Source organism: Apodemus sylvaticus, chromosome 22 (genome assembly GCF_947179515.1).
Source record: "Apodemus sylvaticus chromosome 22, mApoSyl1.1, whole genome shotgun sequence".
NCBI lineage: Eukaryota > Metazoa > Chordata > Mammalia > Rodentia > Muridae > Apodemus > Apodemus sylvaticus.
The window spans coordinates 21540993-21554213 of NC_067493.1; the positions used below are offsets into that span (position 1 = coordinate 21540993).

General features: G+C 44.0%; 1 pseudogene; it reads left to right on the top strand.

Annotated features, from left to right (window-relative positions):
* The first annotated feature begins 2023 nt into the window (after nucleotides 1–2023).
* On the top strand, nucleotides 2024–2586 carry LOC127672460 (RNA-binding protein 8A-like; annotated as a pseudogene).
* The last annotated feature ends 10635 nt before the right edge of the window (nucleotides 2587–13221 follow it).

Here is a 13221-nt window from a genome sequence, read left to right on the forward strand (position 1 = left end):
TGCTTCCTACCCTCGCAACAGTGTCCCACCATTAGCCATTGGCATCTTTATTGATTGATCAAAAACCAATTGGGGACAAGAACCTTCACTGTCTGGACATGCAGATTCCTGACTGAATCAAAGCCTTAGAACCAATTTCCAACACCACCCAAAAAAATTAAATTTTTAAAGAAATGTCACTGTAGTCTCGTTAAGTTTTGTTCTCTACTCTGAACCTGGTCGGTCTTGTCTCCCTCCCCACACCCCAGTCCCTACATTGCCCTATCTCCCTTCCCTCCCTTCCCAGGTTCTTCTTTACTGGATGATAATGGAAGCAGTTTTCAAAAAGACTGCTGAAAAATACGTGTGGGTCTTATGGTTCATGAGCCATACCCAGAAGGGGAAAGTGGAAACCAGCGGAGATAATGCATGTACAGGTAACCCGTGGAGGTCAAAGGCGCCATGATGGCACAGGTGAATCCCTTCACTGCCTTGCTATCTGCAATCAACACCAACTGTGCCAGGGAACTGTGATGGCAGAGACCAGCCCCAGAGCAGAGAGGATGCCTCTGTATACCACGCAAGCACAGCTCAGTCACTTCATTTTATGTCTACAGGCCTCTGTGACTGACCTGCAACATCTGAGACATGCCATCTACTGATAGCTCACTAGGCATTGTTAGGCATGATGAGTGGCTTCTCTAAGCAGCAATTTCCTCATCTAGAAAGACTGAGAGGCTGGCTGAGGCCCTTCCCACAACCTAAAATGTACTGCCACTTTAAGCCTTCAGCTCTGTTGCCAACATGGTGTCTCCTTGCTGCCCTTCCATGTCTGCTGTTTGCCTTTTGGTTGTAGAACAAGGACCTCAGGGAGACAATGACAGAGGAAGCTGGAGTTCAGGTGCAGAGGACCCATCTGTCTAAGATGAACCTTTGGCTGAAACATGAGCAGGATTGGAGGGAGATGTGGAGCAGTGGACCTTGCCACCAGACAAAAAAACTAATAAGGTCAAGAAGATTCAGGAACCCCAGCTATTCTCATAATTGAGAATGGTAGGTGTTTAAATCTACTCACAACTGACCAGGTTCCTGTCCTGGAACATGTGATCATGATACCCCCATTGAGAGGACTATGACAATCAGTCATGTAGGAGCAACATCGAAGCCCCTCCACATGCAGTTGAGGTGTCCCTAACATCTCAGACCAAGCCAATAGAAAGCATCTGCCTTTAGACCCCCACCCCACCCCAATATGTTTATAAGATCCTATCCACAAGGAATAAACTATATATTGAGATCTGCCTGCCTCCGCCTCCCAAGTGCTGGGATTAAAGGAGCGAGCCACCACCACTGGACAGATCTCTGTGAGCTCGAGGCCTAACCTCCTCTACAGAACTAGTTCCTGCACAGTCAGAACTACACAGAGAACCCCTGTCTTGAAAAACCTAAGGAAAAAAAACAAACCTCCAAGACTCCACCCTTCCTATCCCAAGGCCTATGTGCCTCTCTGCACACATGTAATAAGTTCTCCACCGTCTCCCAGTATCTTGGTTCCTTTCCAGGGTTCCCTCTCTGTCCCTTAAATCATACCTCTGCCTGGATGAGGTTAACCCCTCTAAGGAACTGGGCTCTGGGTGAAAACAAGAGGCTTCCAGTCCTGGAATGGGTGTGGGTTCTAACTGCAGAAAGTGCCTCACTGGGCCAGATACAAGGAAGTCTTATATTTTACAGTGGATCCATTTAGCATTCTGGGGGGGGGGGTTATATGTTGCTGTATACTGCATTCTCATTCTCTCTCTCTCTCTCTCTCTCTCTCTCTCTGTGTGTGTGTGTGTGTGTGTGTGTGTGTGCATGTGTGTGTGTGGTATGTGTTATGGTAGTTTTAAGCCTAGGGCCTTGTGAATGTCCCTGACCTTTTTCAACTGTTTTTTTCTTCCTCATTTAGGGACGTGGCTACAAAAAGTTGCTCAGGCAAGCTGTGACCTTGGGACCCTCTTACTACTGCCTTCCAAGTCAATGAGATTACAGGCTTGAGCAACCAGGTCCAACCAGTATCCTTTCCTTTCAAAAATTACATATTAACAGAGAACGCTGAGCGAAGCAAGATGGCAGACATGCTGGATCTTCACGAGTCTGGGGACGAGGAGATCGCCACGGATGAGGATGGTATGAAAGCATCCACAAACTAAAAGAAAAATCCAAGAAACCAAAGTGCCATGGCTTTGGCTCCAAAGATGGGTACTGAGGCCAGCTGCAGGAGGACTAGGACAGTGTAGGGCAGGATGGCGATGAATCTGGACCACAGTGCTCTCTTGAAGATTGGATTCTCTTTGTCACTGGAGTCCACGAAGAAGCCACTGAATAAGATATCCATGACAAATTTGCTGAATGTGGGAAAATAAAAATTGAAGGGGTATACTCTAGTACAAAAAAAAAAAAAGGCTCAGGCTGCCATTGAGAGACTAAATAGTCAAGATTTGCAATCAGTGTCAACTGCTGTTTTGTTTGAGGTCCACCAAAGGGCAAAGGCAAGGAGGCCGAAGATGATTCAGGAGTCCAGACCGGAGGACACCATTGATTAAATCCTCTGTTGACCATGGTCTCTAGGAGTCCATTTGGTTATGCTGCCTTGGATAAATAGGGCTAGGGTGGACCTTGTGCTTATATTTCATTTCTTACCCTATCTACTTGGTCTTGCTTTTGAGTTTAAGAAAAAATCTTACATTCTGTTTTCTACAAAAAAAATTTACATTTGTGTGTGTGTGTGTGTGTGTGTGTGTGTGTGTGATGTCATAAAGAAAGTACATGTGAGCTGGGCAGTGGTGGCGCATGCCTGTAATCCCAGCACTCTGGGAGGCAGAAGCAGGCGGATTTCTGAGTTCGAGGCCAGCCTGGTCTACAGAGTGAGTTCCAGGACAGACAGGGTTATACAGAGAAACCCTGTCTCAAAAAAAAAAACCAAATCCAAAAACCAAAAAACCAAAAAAAAAAAAAAAAAAACCCCAAAAAAAAAAAAAAACCAAAAGAAAATACATGTGGTGTGTGGAGGACAACTCAGAGGATTTGATTGTCTTCTACAATGTGGATCCTAGGAATCAAACTCACGTTATCAGGCCTGGCATAATGAGTGCCTTTATCTGTTCAACTTTCTTACCAGGCTACTGTTTTGCATTAATGTATGTTAACTGGACAAAATGGGTCTCCCTATGACACTCTCATAAACGTGGACAGTGGATTTTGACAGTTTTCACATTCTGTCACTTTGTGTTTGAGATGGGTCTCTCTGTGTAGCTCTGGTTGTCCTGGAACTCACTCCGTAGTCCAGGCTGGCCTTGAACTTAAGAGATCTGCCTGCCTCTGCTTCGCAAGCACTGGAATCAAAGGCGTGCACCACCACTACCTGGCTACTGTTACCCTCTATTTTCTTTTTCCTCCCTTCTGTAGGTTCCTACGCTGCTCAAATCTTCTATGCTCGTGCTGTATTTTCTTCAAATCTATCCTCCACATCAAAGAAACAGATTCATGCCTGTCTTCCAGAGTCTGGCTCATGTTGTATCAAATGTTCTCCAGTTCCATCCATTTTCCTGCATAGGACATGATTTTCTTCATCTCTGTCTTGGTCACTGTTCTGCTGCTGCGATTACACACCATAACCCAGACAATAATTGCTTTTTTTTTTTTTAAAGTATTCATTTAATTGGTGGCTGGCTTACAGTTTCAGAGGCTTAGGCTATTACCAACATGGTGGGAAGCCAGGCAGGCATGGGGCTAGAGCAGTAATTGAGTGTTACATGCTGATCCACTGGCAGGGAGCACAATCCCAGGCTGGTATTTTGAAATCTCAAAGAGTACACTCAGTGACACAATTCCTCCAACAAACCCACACTTCCAATCCTTCTAATCCTTTCAAAGAGCTCCGAGGAGGCCTCCATTCCTATGCAGATACCCACTCCTTAGAGACTAAGCATTCAGATAGAGGAGTCTTTAGGCGCCATTCTTACTCAAGCCACCACAATCTCTATAATAACCCATAAAGTTGTTTCTTTTGTTGTTGCTATTTTGGTTTGTGACAGGGTTCTCTGTGTAGCCCTGGCTAGCCTGGAACTTGCTATGTTGACCAGGCTGGCCTCTGCCTCAATGCTGGGATCAAAGGCATGCACTGCCAAATCTAATATATCATGTAATACGTAAAATGTCAGGATCATGGTGCTGGGGCTAAGTTGGAAAGAAGGCTTACCTAGTATGCATAAGGCCCTAGGTTCAATCCCTAGTACCTCATAAACCATGCATCATAACAAATACCTTAATCCTTGGGAGATAAACACAGGAGGGTCAGAAATTCAAGGTCACATACTGCTATGTAGTAAATTAGAGGACAGCCTAGGCTAAGAGATGGTTTGCTTCTTTGCAGGTCCTGAAAGTTGGGTTTCAAGCCCTCATGACAGTGCACAACTGCCTGTAACTCCAGCTCAGAGGGGACCTGATACTTCTGACCTCTACAGATGCCTCTATTCCCATGCAGATACTACCTATACATAATTTAAAACAATAAAAAAAATCTCTTAACAAAAATTGAGGCAGGATTTGGCTGGACATCTTGCCCTCCCCACCGGTCAATTCACATTCAAAGAACAAAACAGAGGTGGTGTGAATGGAACATAATCAGCTGGACGGTCTGTCTGTGAAGTATACTGCCGGCCTCAGCAGTGAGTGCATCTGACTCAGCTCAGGCAGCCGAGGTCTTTGCTGATGCGATCCCATGATCTCAGAAGAGTTAGCTACCCACTTTTGGGTCTCCAACTCCTAAATGTCATTAGCCTCCAGACTGATGCCCTAAGCTTTAACCACTCACAATTTCTTCCTTACCCTCACATCAGTGCACATTCAGAATCTCCCAGAGAAACATTCTGATCGGCCCAGCTAGGGTCACAAACTCATTCCACTCTGGATAAGGAGATAAGCAACGACCCAAGTAGATGTGAGCAACACTCCAGTGGCCAGGTAGCCTACAATTCAAACCATCAATCCAGGGCAGAATAAGGAGAATGGTCTAGTCTTTTTTATTTACCTGTGTACGTACACACACATGCGTGTGCAGGAGAGTGTGTACACTTGTGCAGGCACCTTCCTTGGTAATTATCATCATTATTTGAGACAGATCTCTCTCATCATGTGGCCTCAAACTCACAGAGTCCCACCTGGGTAGGCTTTCTGTGTACTGGGATTAAAGGTACAGCAAGAGCTTTAATCACTGGGCAAGCTACCTGACCCTGGTCCAATTTTTAAAATAGTTTTTAAAAGCACTGAGGCCAGGTATGATAGCAGTGCCTAAAATGAAAGCACTTGGAAGGTAAAGGCAGGAGGATCAAGAGTTCAAAGTCATCCTAGGCCACATAGTGGTGAGGTCCTATTTCAAAACAAACTATATATATACATACATGTATGTGTTTGTGTGTGTTTGAGACAGGGTTTCTCTGTACAGCAGCCCTGGCTGTCCTGGAACTCATTCTGTAGACCAGGCTGGCCTCGAACTCAGAAATCTGCCTGCCTCTGCCTCCCAAGCACTGGGATTAAAGGCATGTGCTACCACTGTCCAGCAACAAACAAAAATACTAAAAGGAAATAGATTATCCCCAAGATACCTAGAATAAATATATTTTTATTAAATTATGTATAAATGTATGTGTCTACCCGTGGGAAGAGGGCATCAGATACCCTGAAGCTGGAATTGTGAGGTCCCTGATGTGAGTTCTGAGAACTGAATCTGGGTCTTCTACAAGAGCAGTCACCAGTCTTAAGTGCTGAGTACATTTCTCCAGGCTCCTTAGAATAGCTGTAATGACACTGTGCCCAAAACAAGTACTTTCAGAAGCTTGTTTCTCCTTTTATTTAAATTTACAATGTGTAATTTATTGAGATTTTTTTAAAATTATGTCTTTAGTTATGTGTAGTTGTGTGTATGTACTCCTGTACCTGTGTTACAGCACACATGTGAAGTCAGAAGACAACCTGGAGAAGTTTATTTTTTCTCTCCACCACAGGGTTTCAAGGAATGGAACAAAGGATTTCAGGCTTGGCAGCAAGTGCCTTTACCCCTCAGCTATCTGGCCAACGCTTCTTTTAGTTTTAAGACAAGGTCTTATGTAGTCCAGACTGGCTTTGAATTCACTATGTATTCAGGAATAACCCTGAATTTCTGATTCTCCAGCCTCTCCCTTGCTAGTGCTGGGACTGTGGGCCTGGACTACCATGCAGTTTATACTGTGCTGGGATGGAGTTCAGCATCTTCTCTGTGGCAGCCTGGCTCCGTTGACTGAGCTGCCCCAGCCCTACACCCTCCTTTAGTGATTAAAATATTTACAATGAGTACTTTAAAATACAGGAGGCTTAAAAATAATTTTAATCAGGCTGGAGAGATGGCTCAGCAGTTAAGAGCATTGACTGATCTTCCAGAGGTCCTGAGTTCAATTCCCAGCAACCACATAATGGCTCACAACCATCTATAATGGGATCTGATGCCCTCTTCTGATATCTGATATGGCTCATATATATAAAATAAATAAATCTTTTAAAAATATATAATAGCCAGGCGGTGGTGGTGCACGCCTTTAATCCCAGCACTTGGGAGGCAGAGGCAGTCGGATTTCTGAGTTCGAGGCCAGCCTGGTCTACAGAGTGAGTTCTAGGACAGCCAAGGCTACAGAGCGAAACCCTGTCTTGAAAAAAAAACCCAAATATATAAATATATAATTTTAATCAATTATATGTCACACTGTTCAAATGTCTCAGGTTAGGATAAGATTTTGGTTAGTTGGGTTTAAAGTGCAGCCTTTTTTGGTATCAAATCTTGAAAACTAAAAAACAAGTTGGTGTGCTGGTACATGCCTTTAATCCCAGCACTAAGAAAGCAGAGGCCAATCTCAGTGTTCAAGACCAGCATGGTTCAAAAGAGAAAAAAAAAATAGTTGTTTTCCATTTTTCCCTCACCTAAACATGAAATAAATATGAATTTAGCTTTTTAGGTTTTTTTTTTTTTTTTTTTTTTTTGGCTTTTTCAAGGGTTTCTCTGTGTAGCCCTGGCTGTCCTGGAACTCATTCTGTAGACCAGGCTGGCCTCAAACTCAGAAATCCACCTGCCTCTGCCTCCCAAGTGCTGGGATTAAAGGCATGCACCACCACCTCCCAGCATGAATTTGTCTTTACGAAAGTGTGATAGCAAATTTTATGTGCTATTCTCCCTGGACTAAGGGCTACACAGATAGTCAGCACACTGTCTTTTCTGAATGTGTTTGTGAAGGTATTTCTAGAAGGAAAAAGCACTTAAACCCATAAACTATCTAAAGATCTGCCCTCACAAATACCAGAGGGATAGCAGTTCACTGACAGTCTAAAGGCCTGCTAGAATCTGAACTGTGTGGCTGGGGAGTGTGGGTTAAATCTTTAGTATCTGTCTGGAAGAACAGGTCACTAGGTCAGCTTTTCGCCTTTAGTCTGGCAAGGCTCTGTACGGATGGACTCCAGTGACATCCATAAGGTGGTTCTCCATGGGTTGGGACACATCTTTGAAGATACCTATCCAAAGCAGAGATCTCCTAAAACAATAAATCTTAAAAACAGCTCAAGAATGGCTGTGCACACTTAACAAACCCAGGAGTTAAGGAGGTGTAGGTAGAAAGTTCAGGAGTTTCTGGCTGACCTGACTTACAAAGCCAATTCCAGGCCAGTGTTGACTACAGTGACCTTGTCTCAAGTTTAAAACAACACCCACACACACTAACGGGTATGCAGTTATTTCAGAAAAGGGTGTAAACATGAGGGGAGCTCCTAACCCACCCCAGAGGAAGCTGTCAAAAGCTTTCTCAGAAAAATACATTTGATTGCTCCCAATGGGATACAAACAGAGCCGGGACACCTCCAAACAAGAGACAGGTGAGCAGGTCCCAGACCCACCCCCAGAAGTCCTCCCACCAGGCGAGCACTGCCCAGATGCAACACTCACTGGCTCGCCTTACCCAGCTCCTGACAATGCTCAGCCTCCAACACTGTGCCCAGGACCTGGAGCCCTGGGATGGGCAATCCCAGGTCCCACCTAGGCAGCTGAAAGGTCTGTCTCCATGATGGGTTGTCAAGATGCCAGGCCCGGAATAGAATGCTCTGGGTGTCCGTGGTCTTCACCCACGAGCTTCTATATCCACCTTCTTCGCTTCACTGGATCTGGAGTCTGGTTTGCAGACAGCTTCCTCTTCATCATCATAGCCCCAAGTAAGCCCTGTCGGGCCTCCCTTCAATTCCCTAGGCCCATTGTCATCTACCTTTGCAATCACAAAGCCAAGCTATCCACACCGGCTGGAGTCCATCCAGCTGTTCTTTACCCAGCCCCTCCCAGACCTACCTGAAGAAAGGTTTCCGGCTGCTACCAGTGGGTGAAATAGGAATGAAAGGCCTTAGAGCAAGCTAAAAATCCCACTTGAGTGATGAAGCAGGGGAGAAAGGGAGAGGAGAGGTGAATTGTCCACGTTTATTATGTAGAAACAACGGCTGCCAGCTGTTATGCACTTAAGTGACCTGTTACTAACCCCACACTCTTATTATTTTACATGCCAGCCACAAACACATGCATTGAAACCTGCAGCTCACACCAAAGCCCAGGCATATAACTAGTCTCAGGAAGGGCAGCTGGGGGCTGGGCAACAGGAGCAAAAAAGGCAGCTTCTATTCTAGAAAGGGGTTTGTACTGGATGGATTTGTGTCAACTTGACACAAGTTGGAGCTATCACAGATAAAGGAGCTTCAGGTAAGGAAATGCCTCCAGATCCAGCTGTAAGGCATTTTCTCAAGTAGTGATCAAGGGGGAGGGCCCCTTGTGGGTGGCACCATCCCTGGGCTGGTAGTCTTGGGTTCTCTAAGAGAGCAAGCTGAGCAAGCCAGGGGAAGCAAGCCAGTAAGAAACATCCCTCCATGGCCTCTGCATCAGCTCCTGTTTCCTGACCTGCTTGAGTTCCAGTCCTGACTTCCTTTGGTGATGAACAGCAGTGTGGAAAGTAAGCTAAATAAACCCTTTCCTCCCCAACTTTCTTCTTGGTCGTGTCTGTGCAGGAATCCCTAAGACACGGATCATTCCTTTCAAAGTCAAGACTGAATGGAAAATGTCAGCAAATTAAATGAGTGTTTGGGGTTTATGTGTGTTTTGGTTTTGTCCACTTAAAAAAAATCTATTTTAGTCTCAGATTAATCACTCTGACTTATATTCTAAAGGGAGGACACAAACATGAGACAGATGCCAGTTTGGTAATTCCCAACATGAGACAGTACCTACTATTCTTTAGAGAGGTCTCTGAATGTAGGGTCTCCAAACCCTAGACCAATGGTTCTCAACCATCCTAATGCAATGACCCTTTAATTCCATTCCTCATGTTGTGGTGCCCCCAACCATAAAATTTTGCTGCCATTTTAGAACTGTTATTTTCCTAGTTATGAATCGTAATGTAAATATCCATATGCAGGGTAACTGATATGCAACCCCCAAAGTGGTCATGTCCCATAGGTTGAGAAACACTATCCTAGACAAGTTTCTCACGGCTAACTTCATTAACTTCTGTGAATGAGTTGGTTTTCATGTGTTTGGGGGGGGGTCTTAATTTTATGTTTTTACTTATGTGTGATAGAGAGCACTCGTTGAAGCTGAAGGATACCTTTCGGGGTAGGTTTTTTCCTTCCACTTTTCTGCAGGTTCTGGGATTACAACTTAGGTCATTAGGCTTTTGCAGTAAGCATCTTTATATTGACTTATCCTGAGGGCCCAATTTTGGAGGTTTTAAAATGTATTGGTGTGTGTGTGTGTGTGTGTGTGTGTACTGATGTGCATGGGAGTGGCCCACAGTGCGCTTTAAATCCAGAGCTGGAGTTAACCTGCAGTTTTGAGTCACCTGACACAGATGCTGGGATTTAAACTAAGTTCTTGCTGTGTGTGTTGAACACTTTTACTTTTATAGATTTATTTTATTTATATGGGTACAATGTAGCTGTCTTCAGACACACCCAAAGAGGGCATCAGATCCCATTACAGATGGTTGTGAGCCACCATTTATTTGCTGGAATTAAACTCAGAACTTCCAGAACTGTCAGTGGTCTTAACAGCTGAGCCATCTCTCCTGCCCCGTGTTGAACACTTATAATCTTAGCACTTGAAAGTAGAGGCAAGCAGATCTCTGATTTTGAGGCCTCCCTGATATACACTATGAGTGTCAGGAGAGCCAAAACTAGTAATAGAAAAACAAAACCAAGAAAAAAGATTTAATAAATCCTTTTCACATGTATGATGTATTGCCTCTATGTATTACACGTGTGCAGTGACCAAGGAAGTCAGGACTCCTAGGAACTGAACCTGGGTCCCCTGGGAAAGAAGAAAGTGCTCTTAATCACTAAGCCGTCTTCCCCTTTTTAAAAATGTAAAATTTAAATTTGTATTTAAGTGTGCCTGTGCATGGCAGGCAATGTGAAGGTCAAAGGATCTTGTATATGCCAGGCGGTGGTGGCGCACACCTGTAATCCCAGCACTCTGGGAGGCAGAGGTTTCTGAGTTCGAGGCCAGTCTGGTCTACAGAGTGAGTTTCAGGACAGCCAGGACTATACAGAGAAACCCTGACTCGAAAACACCAAAAATCCAATAAATAAATAAACAAACAAACCAACCAACCAAAAAACCAAAACAAAACAAAACAAGGATCTTGTGTAAGTCAGATCTCTCCTTCTACCATGTGGAGTCCAGCAATGAAACTGGATCAGGCTTGGCAGTAAGCTTCCTTACCTACTGAGCCATCTCACTGGCCTCATAAACTAACTTTTTGAGCACTTGCTATGTGGCTGGTACCTTTTACATTTACCTTTTCACTATGCTTTTACTGTATAGCAAGTTGCATAAAATCCTCAAGTGACACTTGAGTTGAACAAAGCCCAAGTATGTCTACTTCCAAAGCACTGCATTAATAACCCACAGTCCTCTTAAATCCATAGATTAATTTGATAATTGGTTAGTACTGGTATCATACACTGAACAACTAGGGGATGGATGGTTGGAGCTATACTTTCAGATATGGCAATGACATACTTTGCTGAAGTGACTAACTACTGTCTTCCTTTTAACCACCATAAACCTGGGTGGGGATGGAAATGTAGCTTAGTAGTATAGCATTTGCCTAATAAAGCTTGGAGTCAATGCTGTATAAAGACTTTTCTAAAAAAGATTATATGTAAGTATAATACGGGTGGTTGTGAGCCACGCGTGTGGTTGCTGGGATTTGAACTCAGGACTTGCAGAACAGTCAGTGCTCTTAATCACTGAACCATGTCTCTGGCCCCACAGGGTAAGAACTCCCCCCCCCCCCCATCGATTCCCCTTACTCAGCACTTTCAAAGGCCATACTCTTGCCACTTTCTGGTTAGATCTGAGGCTGCTTCATGTGAATTTATGCCTACAACTGTAAATTGATTCACAATTTACAAGGTCATAGAAAGTCATAGGCCCCAAGAACCTAGTATCGCTTACAAAATGGTCTTGCCAAAATATGTGTTCAAGGAATAAAAAAAAATGTACTCAACTCCCAGCACCCACATGGCAGCTTACAACTGACTAACTCCAGCTCCAGGAACTCCAACACCCTCTTCTGCCCTTCACAAACATTGCATGCACAAGATGCACTGCCATCATGCAAGGGAAACACTAACTCGTACACAAAGAAAGTCTGCCTTTAATCCCAACACTTAGGAGACAGGAAGGGTGGGCATATCCAGGCCAGCCAGGGCAGTATAGTGAGACCTATATTGATAAAAAAAAAAAAAATCCTATTTTCAGTGTGGTGGTTTGAATGAGAATGGCCCCATAGGGCTCACTTATTTGAATGTTTGGTTGCCTGTTTGTAGACAATTTAGGTACCATTGCGATGAGGGCTTGTTGGCAGTTATCACGATTGGGGGAGGGGGAACTTTGAGGCTTCAAAGCACATTCTCAAGTTAGCTCAATTCCTCTGCTTCCTGCCTGTAGATCAGGATATAAGCTCTGAGCTACATGCGTGGTCTTACCTGCAGCCATGTTCCCCACCTTGATGATCATGGACATATCCTCTGAAACTGTAAGCAAGTCTCCAGTTAAACATTTCCTTCTCTATTAGAATTCTAATGAGGACACTCATTCATAAGCGTTGGACATTCTACCTCTTCTAACACTCTTTTAGGGCTCCCTAGATTTTAAGTCTTTCTTTTACATGCCCAAGGATCAAACTTGCTTCTTCCTGCTACTTATTTTGCTTCAGGTCAAGAGTTCCATGCCCACCGGCTAGTTTAGCTAACAGAAAAAGCTAAGAACAAATTTAGAATCCTGAGAAATGAACTAATGATGGGGCAGGGATGTCTGGGCAGGAGATAGAAAATTTGAGGGTTTGACTGTTAACCCATTGTGTCAAAGTTATCCTAAGTCCACCAATTACTTAAAAAAATTTTTTTACTTAGCCGGGCAGTGGTGGCACATCATTTAATCCCAGCCCTTGGGGGACAGAAGCAGGCGGATTTCTGAGTTTGAGGCCAGTCTGGTCTACAGAGTAAGTTCCAGGACAGCCAAGGCTACACAGAGAAACCCTGTCTCGAAAAACCAAACCAAAAAGAAAAAAAAAATTACTTATATATAAGACACTTTCTCCTGCTGAGTGGTGACACATGCCTTTAGTCCCAGAACTTAGGAGACAGGTAAACTACAGTCTGGATAGACAGAGAAATCTGGTCTTTCAAAAAAACTAAACCAGGGCTGGAGAGATGGCTCAGTGGTTAAGAGCACTGACTGTTCTTCCAGAGGTTCTGAGTTCAATTTCAAGCAACCACATGGTGGCTCACAACCATCTGTAATGAGATCCAATGCCTTCTTTTGAAAACAGCTACAGTGTACTCTACTCACATACATAAGTAAATAAATATTTAAAAAAAAATAAAAAAATAAACCAAATCAACTCTGACTCTGGAAGCCAGTAGGATCAGCTGGAGCTAACAATACTAATACCATAGGAAGAGCTTCAAAAAAAACCCTGTGACCATGAGCCATATCAGACCCTGAGGCATTAACTTGTTGTGAAACCCTTTGATCCTTAGCCTGTTTGCACAACTCAGCTCTCTTGCAGAACTGTGGTGAAAACCAAGCTTACATGAGTACATAAAAGTGTGCATGCAGGTAAATGAAAACAAATGTATTGTCCAGCT